This window comes from Maniola jurtina, chromosome 7 (genome assembly GCF_905333055.1).
Source record: "Maniola jurtina chromosome 7, ilManJurt1.1, whole genome shotgun sequence".
Classification (NCBI taxonomy): domain Eukaryota; kingdom Metazoa; phylum Arthropoda; class Insecta; order Lepidoptera; family Nymphalidae; genus Maniola; species Maniola jurtina.
In genome coordinates, this window is record NC_060035.1 from 14,302,808 (window position 1) to 14,325,515 (window position 22,708).

The following is a 22,708-nucleotide window of genomic DNA, read 5'->3' on the forward strand; positions in this document are numbered from 1 at the left end:
ATCGTAGCTCCTAAACTAATGAACCGATTTTAATTTATTTATTTTTTTGTTTGAAAGGTGGCTTGATCGAGAGTGTTCTTAGCTATAATCCAAGAAAATCGGTTCAGCCGTTTGAAAGTTATCAGCTCTTTTCTAGTTACTGTGACCTTCACTTGTCGCGGGTGTTATAAATTTTTAATTTACACTTGTAACTTTCTGTTTGTTTCAAAGTTACAAATTTCAAATATCAATCTATACTTCCATACTTACTTATTATATTTTTAATGTGAAAATGCGCCAGTGTGTACTCTATCTGTCTGCCTGACTTTTATCAAGCTTTTCACGCCGTTTAACTGGTTTCGACGAATGGTGCGGAAATAGCTTGCATACTAGGACCAGACATACCTACTTAAGTTATTTTTAACCGACTACGAAAAAAAGAGGACGTTCTCAATTCGTCGGAATCTTTTTTTTTCATTCGGCATTCCAGAAAATCAAAAAGTTCCAACGTGATTTTAAAATAATTTAAATCCACATGAACACAGTCCCAGGCAACATCTGGTAGGTAAGTAATAAATGAAATGAGGTTTTGAGAAACTGAGATTAAATTTTTGAGAGAATCGTAGTTTAGAAACCACAAAACTTGTTTTGCAATACCTACATAAGTACATAGTATTATTAAAATAAAGATTCTCAATTATTATGAACTAGCCTATGCCCACGACTTCATCCGTGTGGACTACTGCATTCCAAACTCCTATTTTACCCCCTTAGGCAATGAATTTTCAAAAATCCTATCTTTGCGAATGTCAACGCCATAATACGCGTAGCTATTTGCATCCAAACTTCAGCTCGATCCGCCCAATAGTTTGAGCTGTGCGTTGATATAATATCAGTCAGTCAGTCAGTTATTCCTTTTATATATTAAGATTCCACTAGATATGTTCCTACCCTTAAAGCCGAACCTAACTGAGGGTCATAAGCGACTAGGAGTGCATGCTTGATTAAGCTATTCAATTCCCCATGCGCGGTGCAGAGAAGAAAACTGCATTACGGAACTCCTCCCAGAGACTCCGACTCGGGGTAAGCAGTGAACTTGATATACGAAATAAAAATCACCACTCCATGTAATAACGAAGCATTTTATATCGCAATTTAAATTTTAAACAAGTCCCATGTAGAGTTTATGAATTACAAAGTTGAAACATCGCTCTAATGAAACGCAACTAGAGACGATGTTAGGTGTATTATAAAGTGTGTCAAGACGCATCCGGTTTAGAATTCCGTCAGGGATAGAACTGTACCCCCTCCCCCCCTCCCCCCCCCCTACCCTGATTGCCATCTCGACCTGTCGCGTAAAATACTAGTAAAGGCACGTCTAGGCAGGATAAAAACTTTAGGAACCTCAACAAAATGTTTCATTTGTGTTATGAGATCGTCACTCGTGTGGATTTATGAATTCACCTACGCACGAAATTCATGAATCCATCTCCCATTATTATGTCGCGAGCATCGCGGCATAATATGCAATAATGGCGACACTCGGGAATATATTCCATGGCGAGGATTCCGCGGGATACGACCGATGTAATCAGGATCTTGTTACGATGTCATCTCAATTCCTACCAGTACCTATTAAGGTACACGACTGCTGCATGCAATATTGTACCGTGTTTAATGGATTCTGCAGTCATACTAAAAATAAGTACCGCGATATATGAAGGAGTGAAAAGGTGGAGCTAAAGAGATAAAACCTACGCAACATGAAGCTGAAGATTGCCTTGTAACATTTTTACAAAAACAAACAAAAAGAGGGGTGTTATAAGTTTGACGTGTGTATCTGCGTATCTGTGTATCTGTCTGTGGCATCGTAGCTTCTAAACTAATGAACCGATTTTAATTTAGTTTTTTTGTTTGAAAGGTGGCTTGATCGAGTGTTCTTAGCTATCATCCAAGAAAATCGGTTTAGCCGTTTGAAGTTATCAGCTCTTTTCTAGTTACTGTAACCTTTACTTGTCGGAGGTGTTATAAATTTTTAATTTACACTTGTTGCGAATTCCCTTTGTGTTACACATGTGTAATATAACATGTATGTTATATTACAAGTCAGTGCAGATCGCGTCATCGCGATAGGAAGTTGCAAAAATGGAGCACACTTGAGCCAAAAGCTCGATTTATACGAATACATTACAAACATATGCTAATAAGTCACTCTTTGTCGCCGTATTGTAACATGATCGCCTCGAATGGTACAAATGGAACAAACAGTAGGTATAATTAGTCAATCTTGGTTGGATAAAGGATAGGGTAATATCCATAGCAACGTTTGTTATTTCATGAATTAGTTCATGGTTTGATGACAATGGGTTGAGATGATGATATTAATAAACTGTCTACTGCAGAAGTCGATAAAAAACTTATTTGTATTATTGTACATGGATGGATTCATTTAAATTCATAAATCATTTTCCATGACTTCGTTCATACTGCAATCAGCGAGGCTGATATCCGCTGTGTCACGTCATAATAAGCCATTAACGTGACACTCAGGAAATGTTCAGACGAGAAGATTTCGTGCGATACGGCCTTTGTAATCAGGAACTTTATTGCGATATTATTATTTCAACCGCGCGGGATTCATTGTTGATTCATGAGCTATAACATTTTTATGACACACTAGCCGACGCCCGCGACTTCGCCCGCGTGGATTTAGGTTTTTTGAAATCCCGTGGTAACTAACTCTTTGATTTTCCGGGATAAAAAGTAGCCTATGTGCTAATCCAGGATATTATTTATCTCCATTCCAAATTTCAGCCAAATCCGTCCAGTAGTTTTTGCGTGAAGGAGTAACAAACATACACACACACACACACACACACATACAAACTTTCGGCCTTTATAATATTTATAGTGTGATTAATTGCGGGATTCTTGGTCGATTCATGAAAACCAATAGGTTCTCAAACATTTTCATGATAAAATAAATTTTGGATGGAATTTGTTGTTGATTCATAAACTAAAACCGACACAATTTCGCTTGCACAACAATATATCCTATCAACGATTCTCTAAACAAGATTAAAATGACAGGTCTAAATATCTTACTATAACTTTCTTAATAGCTTCTCTGGAAAAGGATAGCATCAGCAGCTAAATGATTTTTGAACATATCGATTTAGTTCAGTTTAGAGATTGCGTACCACACAAAGCCACATACCTACTTAATATCATTAAAATGACTAGACAGGTCGCAAAGAAGTGGCTTTCTTTTTTCTCAGAGAATATTGTAAAAGAAAAGTAGGTAGGTAAGTATAGCAAAAACTTTAGATCTGTAATTTCGTTTAGCGTAGATTGTGTAGATAGCGTAAACAACCGAATAAACAAAATTATAACAAAATGTTGAACAATATATTTTACTAAAATATAAAATCTTGAATATAAAGACTAGGTGCCCGGCCTTTTTTGTCCTCTAAGTTGTTATCTGAACTTGTAAGTACTTAAACTACACAAAGCCGACAAAATAACAAATACTCGCTAGTAAAAAAAACCAACAAAGAAAATGTACACACGAATGAATGAATAAATAAATAAAGTAATATCGAAATTGCCAGCCAATCCCGCCCCTCAAAACATCATGTACCGTTCACAAAACAATCTGTGCACATGAATAAAATATCGGGACACGATACACGGCTGAATAATCCGCTGAAGCAAAGAAACAATATCCAAATCAAACAACACTCCGCGCCGCCATAACACTTCAACGGGTTTCTTCCAAACAAAAATAAAGAAGACTCTTATAGGATGGATAATCTTATAGGATGTTAAGTTAGAGTTTTTCTGTCGCTCCGACATTGTTGCTTTTGATCTAAATGTGTTAAAATAATGTAACAATAATTTTATGTATGTCATCCCTGTTTTGGATGTAGCAACACTGCCCCATATTAACTGGCTTACTACTTTTTCTCGTGAAGTGTGATCGACCTGCTGTACCACGGACCTTTGTATTTTGTATTTTATTTTATAATTATTATAATAAAACAGTCATCATAAGTAAATACCTCTTTTTAATTTTTCAATACAATATCAAAATGTATTCCTATCCCTTCCAAATTCCTCCCTATAGAAAAAGATAGCTAGTTTAGAGATAACATACAACAGAATTAGCCTATTCGTCGTCATCGTCATCGTCAATGATGGAACTTGGAAGGGTTTCTCTCACCGTGGTCCTGCGCCCGCCTACATCCATTGACTTATTTAACGTGGCCGAGTTTACGTATATAGGCTAGAATTAGGCAAGTAAAGTCGAAGCCTGATTGCTCGTTAGACGTTAACGCACTCGTCTTTCTTGAGCGAAGCCAATAGAAAACGAGTAAGCAGCAAATCGCTCACGCGCCAAAACATCATGTAGCGTTCACAAAACAATCTGTGCATATGAATAAAATATCGGGACGCGAATCGCGATACACGGCTGAATAATCCGCTGAAGCAAAGAAACAATATCCAAATCAAACAGAACACCACGCCGATAACACTGTGATGTGTGTTTCTCTCTAACAAAAATAAGAAAGAGATAAACTATAGTAAGTAGTAAAGGCGGACGTCAGCCTCTTACATCGCGGGATCTAGGCTTCGTATATCTCTAACTTTTGGAGCAATAATTCAATAGATTAAATAAATAGATTAAATAAATAGGGAATAAATTGGTGGTGAAAAAAAAAACATCGAAAGAAAACTCGAGGAAACCTTCATATCCTCGTGTTCTTGAGCAATTAGTTGTTTAAACTATACGATAAGCCTCGTGTTAGAAAGTAGTAAATAGAAGTCGTTATAGTAGGTAGGTATCTGGCATATTCTCCATCGTTAAGTATTGTAAGGTTACTTTTAAAAATTGATTTGAATTGTCAACAATAATATAAAATTATTAATTTATCTAATGCAGGTAGTTTGATAAAATCGATATTTGGCTCATTCGATGTCATACAATCTATTGCTAGGAGGGCAACAAGATTGAACTTGCATAAATACGGGTGTTTCGAAGGTTTTAGTTTAGTCTCCTTCCGAGATTCGGGGCGATATCGCATATTTTCGGTATTTGGATTGTGAACTGAATAATTAGATGTTGTGATAGCAATCACGCTCTAATTAAATTATTTATTTTGGCATTAGTTTGTTTAGATTAAAACTCTCGGATAACCTTACACATTAAACTTGTGTTTTTTTGTGTTGGTTTTGGAGAGGACATTCCAATAATTCGATAAAAATATTTAAATAATACCTGTTTTTCTTAGTGACGCCAATAGTATCTGTCCACTCTATTAGTTAGTACTTATTTTTGTTAAAGCTACTAATTTCGTAGTGTTTCATACAAAAGGACCGAATTTATCTCACTCAAACTCATATTATCTCCACTTAACCCTCAAATTCACTCCAAGGGCATTATTTTATAACTATAACCTGACCCATCACCCATCTTAAGATAAACTCTGACGAAATAAGGAAACAAAACAGCTCCGATCTTAACGCTACCCTTTCGCTACCATTCAAAGTTCCTAACCAAATCCAATCAAGCAACATACAACTTTGGCCCCTTAGTAATAAAGTTTATTATTAAATACAATAGACGTCGATGGCTCTTAGAGCGTTTGCTGCTGAGATAAGTTAGATATATAGAGTTTTAGGTCAAAGGAGAGCTACGTCGGGCCGTATATTACGTATTGGGAGAGCTCTTGTGTTTGGCTTTGTTAGAATTGCGTATTGGCGATATGTATCAGCGTCTATAACGATTCAATTGCGTGAGGGTAGATTGGAGATTGCATATACGGCAGCGAAAATGGTCATCAAGAGGTTACTGTTCTTTTGGGTTAGCGCAGACTTGCTTGCGCACTTTTCCCTTGGACAAACCGTATTAATAATAATAATATAAATGCATTTTGTTTCTTTCTTTCTTTCTTTTTATTAATCCGAAAGCGTGATTGTTCGTTTTGTCTTTTGGTTTTTAAGACTCCGTACCCGAAGAGTGCCTTACTGGGCGGAGGTATTAGGAGACGGACATAATATTATAGAATGCGAAAGTGTGGAGCTGTTCTTAGTTTGTTTATTAATATTTTGGGGTTTTTGGTTGTTACTTCTTGTACGTCATAATTTTAATTTCAAGAAAGCACAAACCGTAAATACTAGTATTTACGCAAAATGTAAGCAAAAGGATAATAGGTACTGAGATCGTTTTTATGACAAAAACAAATCATTTTTGTGAGGTAAGAGGTTTTTGAAAATCATTTTATCATGTGAAATCGCAGACAAAGCGAGTTGTAAATGAAAATAAAAGTTGAATCCTTTCCCCGCTTTTAATAAATAATTGCTTAATCTGATAAATCCAGTCAAAGGATAGTCGTAAAATTTTCCATTTAAAAATACGAATAGTGGTTTAATGCTACAAAAGTTTTAGTAACAAAATTGACAACGTATGAAAGCTGCCAGCGCTATTTTAAAGCACTTACAGATTTTCTCGTTTCATAAAATACATCGACCGTTAAGCAAATATTTATCCACATCGGTTTGTAGCTAAAGTGCATTCAATGAAAATGAATTTGAACCTTCTAGCTAAGGCGATAAAGTCGTAAATATTATCTTATTTTAATCATGCTGGCTGGTTCTAATCTCGAAAGAGCTTAAACAACGTACAATCAAAAAGGTAAACCTACTTTTAATATACACGCAAAAGTTGTTATGTTTACTAAAAGGTTATGTAATAATTTATTTATGTATTTTGAACCCCAAAAATGGTTCTGGCCGACAATGTCTACTCTTCTGAAAAATCCTGTTAAATTTACCGCATTATTAATAAACTAGATATAAACAGAGTGCTGGAAAGTGACAGGAAAGAAGGAAGGGACGAGGCTATCATGATTTCATTATCAGTTCGCGGTACAGTTGCAGTAGTAACTACCACTTTTATAAGTCGCATCGGCAAACGCCGACTAAAACCGAATGTACACCAATAAAAAACAGACCTTATTACTTAACGTTAAGATTTTAAACACAAGAACAACAGAGACTCGTGCTAGCTCACTCGTTTGGCGTATTACAAAACATGGCGCGTAGGCAACAACCAATAGCGGACGGACGCGCGCTGTGATTGGATGAGATATTTTTGCGCCGTTAGAAAATAAGATTTCTGCGCAGGTACATCGACGTACCTCCACTTATAAAAGTGGTAGTACTATAACAAGGTGGCATGGGCCGCGTATAATGCGCGAACTCTTAAGCATTTCAGCGACAAGCTACTCGTATACCTTCTAAGTAAACATCAATTTCGAAGCCTTTATTTACACCTCTTAACATATTTTTAAGTTATAGACATTTTATAGGACTTCGTCTGTGTTGGTGTTAGCTGGCGGGTGTGCTCTGCCTTTTTGGAGTGTTTTTTTTTTGTTAAAACTGACTGGAAAGCGCTCTAAGTGGGTCACTGAAGGGTGTGCCGTGCGTATGTCGGCGAGCGCCGGCACAGGCGGGGTCCATACTTGGTATAGTTTTAACTAACTTGTTACAAATAACTACAAACTTGACATTGGCTAATTTTTGTACAGCCAGACGAAAGAAAAAAAAAGACATTTTATATCTAATTTTAATTTAATGTTAGTACAGACGTTAGTGTATTTTAATTACTATGGTCAGGGTATGAAATTTGTGTGTGTGTGTTCGTATCTGAGTGTATATGAGTGTTTATGAGTGTGGTATTGCTCTAAGTTTAGTTAAGTAAACTAAGGAAAACTAAAGTATAACTCCTGTTATCAGCAACGAAGTCGCGACACTAACTTATTCGCTCAAACATCTAACAATGGCTAAAACACAATAGCAGGATTAAACAAAACCATCGCGGACCTTTGTGTTCACTTTATGGATTGTCTCAACTTGCGAAAGGGAATTTTAAACTGTTGCGAGATTGGCCATTGCATGGTGAAGACCCTAAAAAAGGTAACCATAGATATGTTACATAATGACATTTTTTCAATGACCTTATTAGGCACTAGCTGATGCCCGCGACTTCGAGTTTGGATTTAGGTTCTTAAAAATCCCGTGGAAACTCTTTGATTTTTCGGGATAAAAAGTAACCTATGTCACTCCCCACCTCTTTAACTATATCCATGCAAAAAATGACGTCAATTCGTTGCTTCGTTTACACTTTCGCATTAAAGATATGGTTACGCTTAGTAGCTGAGACTGTCTGTATCAGATCAGAGCCTTACAAATTGTAAATTAAGTAAAATTCGCAAGTCACATTGTATAATGGCCCAAAGCCAAAAATGAATTTAAGGATCAAAAATTTTATCACACTCCTTTTTGGGGTCAAAGCTACTTTTCGCGGGGTCAAAATCGCGATCATTTATAATAAGAGAAAGTTACAATATAATTTTATTATCAACTTTCGAAAACTTGATAGCGAATGCCAAACTTAGTTTACGGTATCTCTTTTGAAATCTTAAAGAGAATATTTTGGGAATAATTGCTTAAGAAAATCGAGTTTCAGTTTAGCACAGAAATATTATTGCTGTTGTACTCGTATGTTATTTAAGACGTCAGTTTAATTTATTTTTAAGAACCCTTTTTGAAAATATTTTAATAATAGTATCGAGTTTTAGAAATAAACAATCTTTGGAATAGAATTGTTATAATATATCACTTCATTTTAAGCTTATCTGGAAAAATAAGGTACTTTTTATATACCTTACCTACTAAAACTAAGTATTATACCTTAGATTAGATTTAGATTTTTAAATTCCGTGGAATCTCTTTGATTTTTTGTGATAAAAAGTAGCCTACATCCATCTCTAATATGTACGAGTAGGTAAGATATTCCAAACATCAAAATGTGTTAAGTGGAAGCTTAGTGGAAGGTGCAGAGTTTGAAATTAAACTTACAATACCTAATAATAAATTGCAGTTCAAGCTTGACATACAATTATACAGAATTCAAGTTTCAGTAGAGAAATACAAAAAGTATACTTTGTTTAAATACCAGCTAAATACTAGCACAGCAAATAATAACAGAATGACTGAAAGCTCGACGCAAATCCCAAACAACAGAAAAAAGTATCAACATTTGCATGAATAAGCTAAAACAATTGCATCTAATTCCATCATTAAAATTTCAGCTCACGCAAATGTAAATCTTATCCTAACTGACTATAGTTCGTTTTCGTGTGGAACTTATTGAGAAGTAAATGCAAAAGTAGTGGCTAATTAGGCCCATGGAGGTCGCGACATTAATAAAATTTCATTGTTATAAAACCTTCACTGAGGTGAATGCTGTTACTTTATTTCCTTTTTTTTTTGAAGGAAGCTTGCCTTTGCTTGCTTTGAAGAGTATTTTTGCGTTACATCTTAACCATTTTAGATCATCTCCCAGAATAAGAAGCCGTTAAGTTAATTAACTGGCTACGTCTTATACTTTTCAGAACTCAGAACACGCTGGTATCTGGCTGAAAGTCAACTTTGACTGATGCGGAAGCCGAAGCCGATTAATCGGCTATTGCAGCAATCTTAGGCCGAAGCCGTCAACATTGGCTAAAAGTGAATAAAATCAAGGTTTTTTAAAATTTATGTTGAATGTTGTCTGAGCTAAGTTTATTTAGACGAATTGTCATCATCTGGTGAAAGTGTATTTGTTTGTTGGTTTGACCTTTCATCTCGCCGCAACAGAACAACTAAAGGAAAGGAGGACCCAGAGAGTGACATAGGCTACTTTTTATCCCGGAAAAGCAAGGAGTTCCCACTGGATTTTAAAACCATTATCCATGGGGATGAAGTCGCGGGCATTAGCTAATCCATAATAACTTATTTGATGTACCTACCTATAAATTGAAACATCTTTAGAGTGCTCTCGCGCATTCATAACATTTTTTTTTGTTTTTTATTCAAATACAAGTTAAGTACAAGCGCTTGACAGCAATCTCACCTGATGGTAAGTGATGATGCAGTCAATGAAAGCGGGCTAACCTGGAACAATTTCAGCGCTTGCTACAAACTTTGGCCCATTTTGGCCGAAACCGAGGATAGCCGAAGCTGAAGCCGAAGGTTCGGTCGGACACTAGAACATGCTAAGGCACGGTCGGCCTCAGAATTCGAGTAGCAATTCCGGGAAACTATTTCATCAAAAACCTGTCACACTTATGACCTTTTTCTATAAGCACACCACACACACCTAACGCAATAATTGCGTTGCATGTGCATAACCGTGCCACACGAATATGTTCATTAGGTAAGGTGCTAAACGACTTACGGCCTTTGACTCTACACTTACGTGGCCAAAATTATGAGAGGAAGGACCCTCTCTTGTTTTTACAACACAGCCCTGAAAATGCGATGCGCTGGGCACGTGCGACTCTTGCGACTCGCCTGTAGCATTTGTCGGCAAAGCACAAAGATCGCCTTGTGTATCAAACGTGGCAAAGAGCCATTTTATAGCGAGAATTGTACTGGAAACGTCCCTTTGATAGTGAGTGACCTGAAAATTACCCAACGTGGCACTCGCTTGCCGTTGAAATGGCCACTTTTGTGTAAATTTTACATGTGAAACAACAAGTTTTTTTTCTTTTGACCTTTGTAAAGGTTAAAAATACAATCGTTGGTGCTAACTTCTATAGCTGATACCACAGAACTCAAACGCAAGTAATAGAAATGCTACCTGCTAAGTTTACTATCTGGATAGCATGTTATCGATTTCAAAGAAATCATTATCATCAACTCTTTGGTCCATTACTGAATGACAGGTCTCCTCTCCGAATCAGAAGGGCTCAAGTGCAGATTTGCAGACTTTCCATATTCTTATGGAGAATAAATTCTTCATGCAGATTTCCACGGTATATTTTCCTTCACCGATACAACAAGTGATATTTAATTTCTAAAAATCAAAAAAATCCCAATAAAGTCCAGCTTTGGAAACCTTTCGCTAACACTTAGGTGACAGTAAAAAATAAGCTGTGATAGCCTTAAGGTTAAGACGTCCGCCTCCTAATCGGAGGCCGGTGGTTCGATTCCGCGCTCTAACTTTTTTGACTTAAGTATGGGCGTTTTAAGCTATTAAACTGCTTTAACGGTGAAGGAAAACATCGTGAGGATTAGGTTGCATGCCTAAGAGTTCTCCATAATGTTCTCAAAGGTGTGGTATGTCTGCCAATCCGCACTTGGCCAGCGTGGTAGACTTTGGCCAAATCCCTTCTATTTCTGAACAGGGATCTCCTATCCGTATTCTGTAGTGAGCCGACAATGGGTTGATCAAGATAGTTTTCGTTTTATCCATTTACGTGAGATAAAAACGTTTGTATGGTATATTACATCAATGACCATGTTCGCTAATAAAACAACAATAATAAACCTCCTTTTCTCCTGATATTCACCCTTTCGTGGATGTTAAGACTAAAGACGCCCATTTGTCGGCGGCGCGAGACACGGGCTCCATACAAAGGTCGTCTTTTGTGTCAAACGTTGCATTGTGCCGTTTTATCGCTCCAAGCGTGCTGAAAACACATCCCGTACCTATCCCGGACAATGACTCAGGAAAATTAACCCTCTCTACTACACACATGTTATTTTTTTTTGGAAAAAGTTTCAGTTTCTTTCAAAAACCCGGTCAAGTGCGAGCCGGGCTCGCCCACGAGGGGCATCGTGTCATCGTACAAGAAATAACACTTTAATTTTTTTTGTGATGTAACCATAAATTCAAGGTTTTCGGATTTTTCCCTTTACTTGTGCTATAAGACATTGCCACCTACCCTCTGTAACGGGAAGTAGATAGCCTATAGGTTTTGAATCCTTTGACTGGTCTTGACAGACAGATGAACGATAGATAGACAGACAGACAATGAAGTGATCCTGTAAGGGTTCCTTTTTCTCTGGAGATAGTTACCAAACCTCTAAAAACTGGCATGCATGGCTTTCGTAATGATGGGCTCAATTAAAATTTCATGGCATTTTGGTGAACGCAATAGCGGTCGAATGGTTCATCTTTACTAATGCCTGAGCATGAAGTTGTTAGTCCTATAATGAAATAAGTGTGCTTCACCCATAATATTATTTCAAAAGGTTTCAGTACTATAAAATAAACGTAATCATTGTATAAATCACAAAAATACTGTAATTTGATTAAGATAAAAATTCTTCCTCAGTTTTTCACAAAAATATTAAACAGAGTATAAAATTATGAAACATTTAAACTCAAACATAAATCTTCATTGTTTTCCTGGAAGCTGGAATTTTTTTCACAACATCGGAATAAAGGCATATAAATAATATAATCATTTAAGTCGCCTTTTGAATTTCAATAAACAATAGGCTTTCGCCGAAAAATAATTGATATTAAAACACAAAGACTGGCTACAAAAGGTATTATCGTTGATATAAATAATGTCGCTTCAAAGAGATTATTTCGTATGACAACCAGAGATATTTCCATGTTATTTCACATTATAAATACCTTCGATAAATGATTACACTTGATATAGCACGCGACAGGTCGAGATGACAATCGAGCAAAAAAAAACTACGTGCTAATTCGGTGCGGGGCGTCCCCTCGCCTCGTACCCCGGTTGCCATCTCGACCTGTCGCGAATCATACGTATCTAGTCACTTACAAAATCTAACAGAAGAAGTGTTCGTTTTGAATTTACTTTTGTAGAATAGAATAAAGATATTTTTTATTCATTAAACTTTTACAAATACTTTTGAATCGTCGTTTGAAATGCATAGAGAAGAACCAGCAACAAACTATATAAAAAAATTAGCATGTCGGTGACACGACCTTGAAGTTTTACTTATCTTAAAATCGCCTAACGCGTCTAAAGAAGTTTTCACTTCAAAAATTGGAATTCAATAATGAATTCTTCCCCTATCTTGTGATTTATTAATCTTAACCCATCGGGCGAGTGTAGGTAAGTACTCGAAGTTTCAACTTAATATCAATTAAGTGCTCTTAAAATTTTAATACGCTGTAATACCAATTTAATATTCCCGGAGCTTTGCGACGGAGCGAAATGTGTACGGATTAGAGACAAGGGAGTCACATGAGGAAAATATTATGCCTGTTCTACATTCCCTGGCGAGACGTGATAGACTAGTGGTTAAGATGTCCGCCTCCTGTTTGGGAGGTTGGGGGTTCAATTTCGGACACGCATCTCAAACTTTTCGAGAGTAGGTATGTGCGTTTAAAAAACTTAAATAAGTATCACTTGAACAGTAAAGGAAATCATCGTAAGAAAACCTGCATACCTGACGGTGGTAGTGGCCAGCGTGGTGGATTATGGCGAAACCCTTGTTATATTAAGAGGAGATCCGTGTTCTGTAGTGAACCAGTTATGTGCGTTTCAAGAAATTAAATAAGTATGAACGGTAAAAGAAATCATCTTAAGAAACCTGCATGCCTGACAGTTCTCCATGATGTTTTCACGTGTGAAGTCTGTCAATCCGCACTTGTGTGAGCCAGCGATGTGTTGATTATGATGATAACGCTCCCTGGGGCAATGGTGAGCGCTAAGGTCTTGTCGGAGGTCCCAGGTTCGATTCCCGGCAGGAAAAATTTGAGTATTTATGATTTCGTAATTATCTCTGGTCTGCTTTGGAGGAAGACTATAGCCATGGCTAGTTACCACCCTACTCTCAAAGCCGCGCGGTCAAGCAATTTAGCGTTGGATAGCCGACCGCCACGCCAAAACACAGGCACACAAATTATAAAGAATGCATGCAGGTTTTCTCACGATGAGTTCCTTCGCCGTTAACGCAATTGTGATATCTGATTCCTTAACACACATTACTCCTAAAAGATAGAGATGCGTGGCCGGGATCAAATTCCATACATCCCAAATACCTAGAATGCATGAAATGAAATGAAATGAAATGAAATGAAATTTATTGAAATGAAATGAAATTTATTTATTTTCTGAATATCAGTTGTTAAGTTTAAAATTATAACTGCATTTTAAGCACTAGGCTCTTACCTTACTTACCCTCTTACCTTACTTTTATGCATCTTATATTTCAGACCTGGCTACTTAGGTTGAAATCTATAGTGCGAACTTTGACTTTGCTCAGACTTAAGACACTATTAAATCGAGACAGCGTTATACCGCTAACATTATATCTGTCTCGTTTTAACTGAAACTCAAGTCTATGCAAAGTCAAAGTGCGCTCTATAGATTTCAACCTAAGAGAAGGCAAGCCAAAGTAATTAGCTGACAAAGGGAGACAAAGATATTAATACATACTTCCTCTCAGCCCTAGAGTATAAAACAGGCTTTACAAAATTTCCCTAGCAAACACATGCACGAAAATTTGCACCGAAAAACAGAACAGCCGAAAATTTATTATAACAAGATTGATGGATTTATTTTCGATCCCAGGGGTGGTAAACATTTCCTCAGCGATTAATCATCCCGTGTCACCTGCCCTAAGTAAGCAATAAACCTTTATTATTCTAAGCAGCAGATAGCGGAGTTGTCGTGTGGTTGTTGACAATTTAGATTAGGGTTTGTGACCCCTGAGGGTTTTGGGGAGTGTCTTTTGAAGTTTATTTTATGTGTCTAATGAAGGTGTGTTCAACATAATCAGATCTGACACTCTTACTTAAATAAAATAAAAACATTTTGACCCCAAATTTTCATAAAATTTTTCACTACTTATTGCGAAGCCATTTTTTTCTGTATTTTTCTACGGTTTTTCTCCAGAACTTATAATTTGAACAGGTACTTCAAAGTGGAATATAATACGTTACGTTTATTTAATAATAATCAAGCAATAGATAGCGGAGTTGTCGTGTGGTTGTTGACAATTTAGATTAGGGTTTGTGACCTCTGAGGGTTTTTGGGGAGTGTCTTTTGATGTTTATTTTATGTATTTAACGAAGGTGTGATTCCTGTTCGTTAAACATAATCAGGTTTGTCTCTCTTACTTAGATGAGTATATTTTGATACAGTACTGAATTAAAATAAATACTTTACTACTTTCGGATGTGTTTTTATCCACTAATAGGAGGTTTTTTTTAAAAAAAAGAATATTAGCCATTTTAATCATGACTAACATTTCCCTTTCCTCTCCAACTAAGCGTAAAGCTTGTGCTAGGAGTGGGTACGACAATAGTGCAACGGCTGGGGTTTGAACCGCCGACCTTTCGGAATTCAATCCACTCCTATTACCGTTGAGCTATTGAGGCTTAACCTTTGCCCCACCAGTTAAAATTTGAAAAACTTTATGGTAAGACTAAATATACAATTTATTATAATTACGTTATGTATATGTTTTGACTACGTCTCAAATTATCTCAAATATTCAAAATCATTTTAGGCCTCTTTTAAAGGCTCTTAAATGAAAAGTTAAGACTACTCACCAATAATGGATTCTCGATTAACAAACTCAGAAAGAAAATAGTTAACTTAAATAATATAAAAATATAAAAGATTTTAATGACAGCAAGAAAATACCGTTCGTTCTACGTAGAAAATAAACCATAAATAAATCTTTATTATTCTAAGCAGTAAGCAGATGGGAAAGTTATTGTGTGGTTGCTGACAATTTAGATTAGGGTTTAGACCCCTGCAGCGTTCTGTGAGTTTCAGATCTTTTGAAGTCTATTTTAGGTTTTGCTTTTTGTGTATTTATTTCCGAGCTTAGTAAATTCTTATAAGGCACTCATTGTGGACTCTGCTATTAATACAAGAAAGTCTACTAATCAGTTTAAATCTAGGTAAGAGATTAATTTTCTTCACAATATCAAAGTTAATAGATTAATAATAATAGGTTATTACATTAAGTTAATGTGCACAATAAGTTATACCTAATAATAAACAAACAATGTTATTCATCAAACTATGTTATTCATATTAAAACCTTTCAATTAAAGCGATAGGTAGTCTCAGTACAATTTACCTTCACGAAATACAAAAGATCGAATAACGTTTGTGCTGATAAGGCAAATAATAAAGCCCTATATTATAGTGTAGCAATCATATAGTTAGGCAACAACTCTGTTCACGAGTATCTACTGCTAATTGGTTTTAATTCAAGGCCAGTATGTTAGTGTAAAGCTGGGTAGTCAGATATGTATCACTAGCTGATGCCCGCGACTTCGTTCGCGTGGATGTAGGTTCTTAAAAATCCCGTGTGAACTCTTTAATTTTCCGGGATAAAAATTAGCCTATGTGCTAATCCAGGGTATAATCTATCTCCGTTCTAAATATCAGCCCAATCCGTTCAGTAGTTTTTGCGTAAAGGAGTAATAAACATACACACAAACTATTCCCTTTATAATATTAGTGTGAAGTGTGATTTGCCTGATCCGATCACTGTTTTCGTATCACCGTATCATTTGTTGTACCATATCAAGCTTCATATTTTATTGTGGACGCGATTTTACTCTGAATCGTGTATCAAATTGTTTAATTCTGTGTCAGCACTCAACATTAATCTTATCCGTATCTTCTTTGATATAGCCGGACGAAAACGGACTCGACCTGGAACGGACCGTATCGTGTATCGTATCAGAGCAGCGTATTGAGACCGCGTATCATGACTGCGTATCATCACCCGTTTACTAATGCGATCATGATACGCGTCGGCAATACGGTTACGATGATCAGATCGAGCAAATAGACATATCTGGACAAGGCCTAATGAGTCAACATGTACCACAATCTGTGTGTAGGTCATGTTTGTATGTTCAATGCTTTAAATACTAGGTATAGTTAATAAATTTTGAGGACTCATTCGCCATAATATCTGCGCTGTGTCAACTGTCATATCAAAATTACAGTTTACCCTTAGATTAACGACTATCACTACTATAAAATTCGCTCCAGCAATGCGCGGGACTTCAATTGCGCTTTATACATGGCATAATATTGTATATCAAATCTTAGAAAAGAGCAACCGCCGAGTTTCTTGCTGGTTCTCTCGGTAGGAAAGGCATTCCGAACCAGTGGTAGATGCTTTTGACGATTCAAAAGAACTTTTAAAAGTCTAATTGAATAAAAATATTTTGAATTTTTTTTATCGTACTTTTGACGTGAGAGTTGACACATAGAGAAAATATTGCGACTGTGTTCTCAAAATGTATGCACTATATGCATTGCTAATTACCTCAGAAACTTCTAGTCAAGATATCGTGTGGGTGTCCTATCAAAAACATTGGAATTTTAAGTTGTATCTAGTACCTCTATATTTGTTACCATACTGTATTATTATTTAACTGTGTATTTTAGAGCATTCAATACCAAGCATATTCTTACCAAAGTACCTAACTAATATTAAAGGTATTTGATAACGCATGTGAATTTTAAATGGTAATATCTCTATGTTCGTTGCCACACTGTATTATTATTAAACTGTGGTATTTTCAAGCACTCAATAGTAAAGCACATTCTTAGTTCAGTAACTAATATCGAAGATATTTGATAACGCGTGTGTGTCCTATCAAGAATCTTCTGCCTATTGTTACCAGAGATACTTTAGGTCTTGAGATGATCTTGAGACTCACTTATAGATATTTACGAAGCGATAACTGTGTAGAATACCTATATATAGATAAAACCTCAATAGTTCGACGCTTTAGACATAATCTGAAAGGTCTTAGGGTCAAATGTTTTCATTTTCTTTCTTTTTTAAAAGGGTGTAAGGTCATAGTCCAACGTGCTGGCCAAGGGCAGATTGGTAAACTAGTGACATTAGATCTTATAAATTTAATACGTCTACATTAAATTCGAGCCGTGAAACATCTTGTTCAAGTTTCTTCGCGATGTTTATCTTCGCCGTTTAACTATAGGTTATTTTAAATTGCCCCCGAAAAATCAAAGGTTGAACTCTTCGCCAGCCCACTACCACGGGTCTGGTCTCTGAATGAGATAGGTCAATCGCACTGGCCAAATGCGAATCGGCAGACTTCACACACTTTTCAGAACATTATGAAGAACTCTTAAGCACGCAGATTACCTCACGATATTTTCCTTCACCGTGAAAGAAAATGATATATCTATTTAATTGCTTAAAACGCACATAACCCCGAATGTTAAGGTTGCGTGCGCGGGATCGAACCCCCGATCTCCCGAAAAGAAGGCCGACGTCTTAACTAGCCCCACTTGATCAACGTTGCGGACGATGGCCTAAGCCCTTCACATTCTGAGGGGTGGCCCGTGCTCAATAGAGGGACGGTAGTAGGTTGATGAATGATGATTGTGAAGTGGTGATAATAAAAACAATACCCAGCGGAGTTTGTTATGGGCTCTTCTCAGATCTGGGTGCGTTTGGAACCCTCGTAGCTGTGGTTTTAAGTTTACGTAATTAATTACTATCACCACAGTCAAAAGGTGTACAATACTACCTACTTTGAATAAATGATTTTGAGTTTAGATAGCGATGAATTAAAAGCCCGACATTAGAGAGATATTTTAAAGGTTCCAAACAATTAAACGGCGAAACTTAATGCAGACCTGTTGCTGCTAGGCTCAACACTTCAGCATTCCAGTGCTGCATTAATTTAGCCTCAAGACTGCCGCCCGCATTCTTGTTGCGAAATAATTACACGAGAAACGACTCCTCAAAGTGTTCACAAAGGTTTTGTGCTATGTACCAACATAACGTAACTACATCCTCTATTCCAAACTCTAAAAATATGCCTACATTACAGCATTACTGACTACGAAGTAATATTACAGGATTATTTATTACGGATACGAATATTGTTGCACTATCCCGTTCTATTATTATAGATTCTTAAAAAATAGGGGTTGTCTGGAGATTGGTTTTAGTGATAAAAACAACATCTTTATGCACTTTTTTTAATTTATTTATTTTCCATGTACCTTAATTTATTTATTTTCCTTGTTTCCTTGTGTAATGTGTAGCAATAAAGAAGTATCTATCCATCTATTGATACGACTGCCTTGTTGTTTTTTTTTTAAATCTTTTATTTATAGACTTTGCCTTGTTGTTGCCACAAAAAGTGTGCGACCGACGTAAGCAACTGAGGTGCGTTAGTAGTCAAAAGCAAGCTTATTTTTCCATTCGGCTTCAAAATAGAATACCTAATTATAAAAATACGGTTCCATATTTCCTCACAATAATAGGCTTGTTTTGCTCTTTCTATTAGGGTATGTGGCATTGATATTAGAAAAACTAGATATTCAATAGGTAGATTTAGATATTCAAGGTTTCAAAACTTTATTAGTGAAAAAAAATTTAAATGAAGTAATCAATTTAAAAATAAAAATTTAAAATAAAAAATATGAATATGTTTTTAACCGGAGATGAAATCGTTGAGTTATTAGCACGATATTTCAGGGTTTATAGAAAACCTAATCACTCTGTCAAATATTAATAATTTTGTTAGCTTAATTTTTTTTCAAAAACTGAAACCCACATAACTCACTGGTATCTTGGTACTCGTATTGTGCTCGATGGTGTGTCTGAGCATTCAGCACTGGCGGTAAAATATAAATTATATTAAATAACAATATAATTTATATATAATATAATTTATTTATTAAAATATTTAATACAATTTATATATGAAATAGCATTTCAGTTAATGCCCGCAATTCCTTCGACGTGGATTTTAGTCTTTTAAAAATCCACTGGGAACTTTGATCTCCCGGGAAAATGTATCCTTTGTCCATCTCCAGGATGAAAGTACATCTCTATACTAAATTTTATCAAGATCATTATAGTGACCCTTGAAAAGATAACAAACAGACAGATACTCGTAGGACACACTTTTACATTTATACTTAGTTCTTCTTCTTTTTTTTTACTCTCTTGCAAATAAATGATTATTTATTTAACTATTTATAATAAATATTACCTATTGAGTATACAAAATATGGAATGACTTGCGTGAAAATCAAATTCTATATCAATGTTAAGTTTATTACGTGAACGAAGGTGAATATCGCGCTATATTCAATGAAGCGTTATTTACTATGAAGAGAGTAACAATTGTTCATTTATTTATTACTAGCTGATGCCCGCGACTTCGTCCGCGTGGATTTACGTTTTTCTAAATCCTGCAGGAACTCTTTAAATTTCCAGGATAAAAAGTAACCTATGTGTTAATCCAGGGTATATTCTATCTCCATTCTCAGCCAAATCCGTCCAGTAGTTTTTGCGTGATTGAGTAATAAACAAACATCCAAACTACCACACTTTCACATTTATAATATTATTAGGATTAGGATTAGGGTTAGGATTTATCGTTGTTTCGGAAAGAAACAGCAATGTAACTAAGGTAAAGTTACAACAGCACCTTTACCACCCTTAACCGGCCCTACAGTAGGTACCTATGTAAATAAACTAGGGTCCTTTCTAAAAGTCATATGTAATAATATATTATTCTATTGTAGATACCTAGCAATTACATATTACTTTTAGTAGATATACCTAGCAACTTAGATATAACTGAATATCAATACTTACTTCCGTTTACCGAAGGTAAGGTAAGGGTTGCTTCGAAAAGTTACTATCAAACGAAGCTAAGGTTTCTAAAGTATACCTACCTTTACCGACCTTACCGAGCGTAAAGTTAGGTAAGGGTTGCTTCGAAAAGAAATATCTAGTTGCTACCCAACCTCCCTGGCATAGTGGTAAACTCGGTGGTCTTATTAGTAGGAGATTCCGGATTCGATTCCCGGGGTTTGGAATTCAATCGTTTCTAAATTTCTGGTCTGGTGGGACGCTTCGGCCGTGGCTAGTTACGTTAGATTTAGCGTTCCGGTACGATGCTGTGTAGGAACCAAAATAGAAACCAAACTGGCATACCCCTTCCAGGTTAGCCCGCTTCTATCTTAGAGTGCATCATCACTTACCAAGTGAGATAGCAGTCAAGGGCTAACTTGTATCTGAATTTAAAAAACTAAGCTTAAATTACTAAGGTACCTTTGCTTATCTTACCAAACGTAAAGTATGGCAAAGGTCGCTTTAATAAGAAGTCACATTTCACTGAGCATTATAAAAGGTGGAATAATTACTTCTTTGCAGTAAGTAAATCATCAAAAGTTACATAGGATAAAGTTAACCCACTATGTCTTGCAGTTAGGGCTATGAATCTCAAATCGTACCTACTGAATGTGTAGAACTCGAAATATAGAGCAAAAAAAATAAAAATGAATAGTAGAGCGTGAAAAGGCGGCTTTATCTTGTGTCCGAATTATATTTTAATTTATTTAGACAGGTATCTATTAAATTAGGCATAGTATATTATGTAGAATTTATTGTTGAAACTCCATCAATTTAGAAATAAAATATCAATTTAATTTAAAATCGCTTTTTATACATCAAAAATGCCTAATTATAATTATTTTACAATAGGCACACGAGATACAGTATGAAGAACACTAGAAAAAAATCAGAGCGAAAGTGAAAAAAATTCCAGAACAGAAAAATTGAAATGAAACAGACTAATTGTTCACGCTCGAAAAAAGCGTTTCACTTGAATGATAATTTTACTACGACATAAAATCCCTCAGTAATAGATGAATCAAAACAAACAACTCAACGCTAATGACATGAGTGAACTAAATGATGAAAGTGAATTTTACTGAAATTGGCGCCTTACCTTAAACCACTATCACTTCACTTCACTTGCACTAATTCCACTTAAAACCGTCACTCGTTATGGTCCGATGTATTTACGCGATCCCGAAAAAATTGTAGGGTGAGGACATCTACGCCCTAACACGATCGGGATATAAACTGAGCTTTCTGGATCGGGCGTAGAGGCTACGGCGCGCGCATCTGTGTACGAAAACAGTAATTTAAACACATTTATCAAGCTAATTCTGTAAATTGAACTAAATAATGACATTACCGAGGCACCCTTCGGTTCCTCTGACTGTAGAGTCAACGATGATATCGCGCCAATTGATTTAATGACAGTTGATTTAATTTAATGATAGTCCGTTTGTTGTTTTGTAGCTCTGATTCATATTGAATTTACAATTGCTACAGCTTGAATTTTGTGAGTTTTCATTCATATACTTATTATAATCATCATTTATCCAAGGTTTACTCTACAGTCTCTTCACTTTTTTAGAATAAAAATGACAGTCAGGCTTTGCCTAAAAATAACACAATAATATCTTTTCTTGTTAAGGCTACATCGTGCGCATCGTTCTACGAAAACAAGAATTTAAAAATATTATTTATCAAGCTAATTCTGTACATTAAACTAATTAATTATTATTGATACTACGTAGGCACTCTTAGGTTTTTCTGACTCAAAAGTCAACGATGATATCGCCATTAAAATTAATTGTATCTGGCGAGATCAGATCCGTGTAATTGATTTAAAGACAGTTGATTTAATTTAATGATAGCCCATTTGTTGTTTCGCACCGGTGATACATATTGGATTTACAATTACTATGACCTCAATAGTTTCGAGTTTACAACTTTGGGCTAACTATAATTATATGCATTAACATAACCTTCAGAATGCAGAATGATAGGACATTCATAAACACTCGGACAAAGTCGCGAACATGAGCTAGTTCATTTAAAACAAAATGACCTACCTCCTTTTGTTACTTGAGGAAGAGATATGAAGCGTTCGTATTCACCCTTGTCTTGTAGGCACCCAAATAATAAGTGACAGGAAGTATGAAGGACAGAGGTAATTTCACTCTTTCCGCTCTTAAGAAAAGGGAAAACGGAGCTTTTTATCTTATGAAAGCTAAACAAAATGAATGATAATTGT

General features: G+C 35.9%; 1 protein-coding gene across 1 annotated transcript in view; it reads right to left on the bottom strand.

Annotated features, from left to right (window-relative positions):
* LOC123867096 overlaps nucleotides 1-21,683 on the bottom strand; it is a 308,948-nt gene extending 287,265 nt beyond the window's left edge. Inside the window, exon 1 of the mRNA XM_045908973.1 lies at nucleotides 21,569-21,683. The gene's annotated coding sequence lies outside the window, so the exon portion shown is untranslated. The remainder of the gene's footprint in view (nucleotides 1-21,568) is intronic.
* Between the last annotated feature and the right edge of the window lie 1,025 nt (nucleotides 21,684-22,708).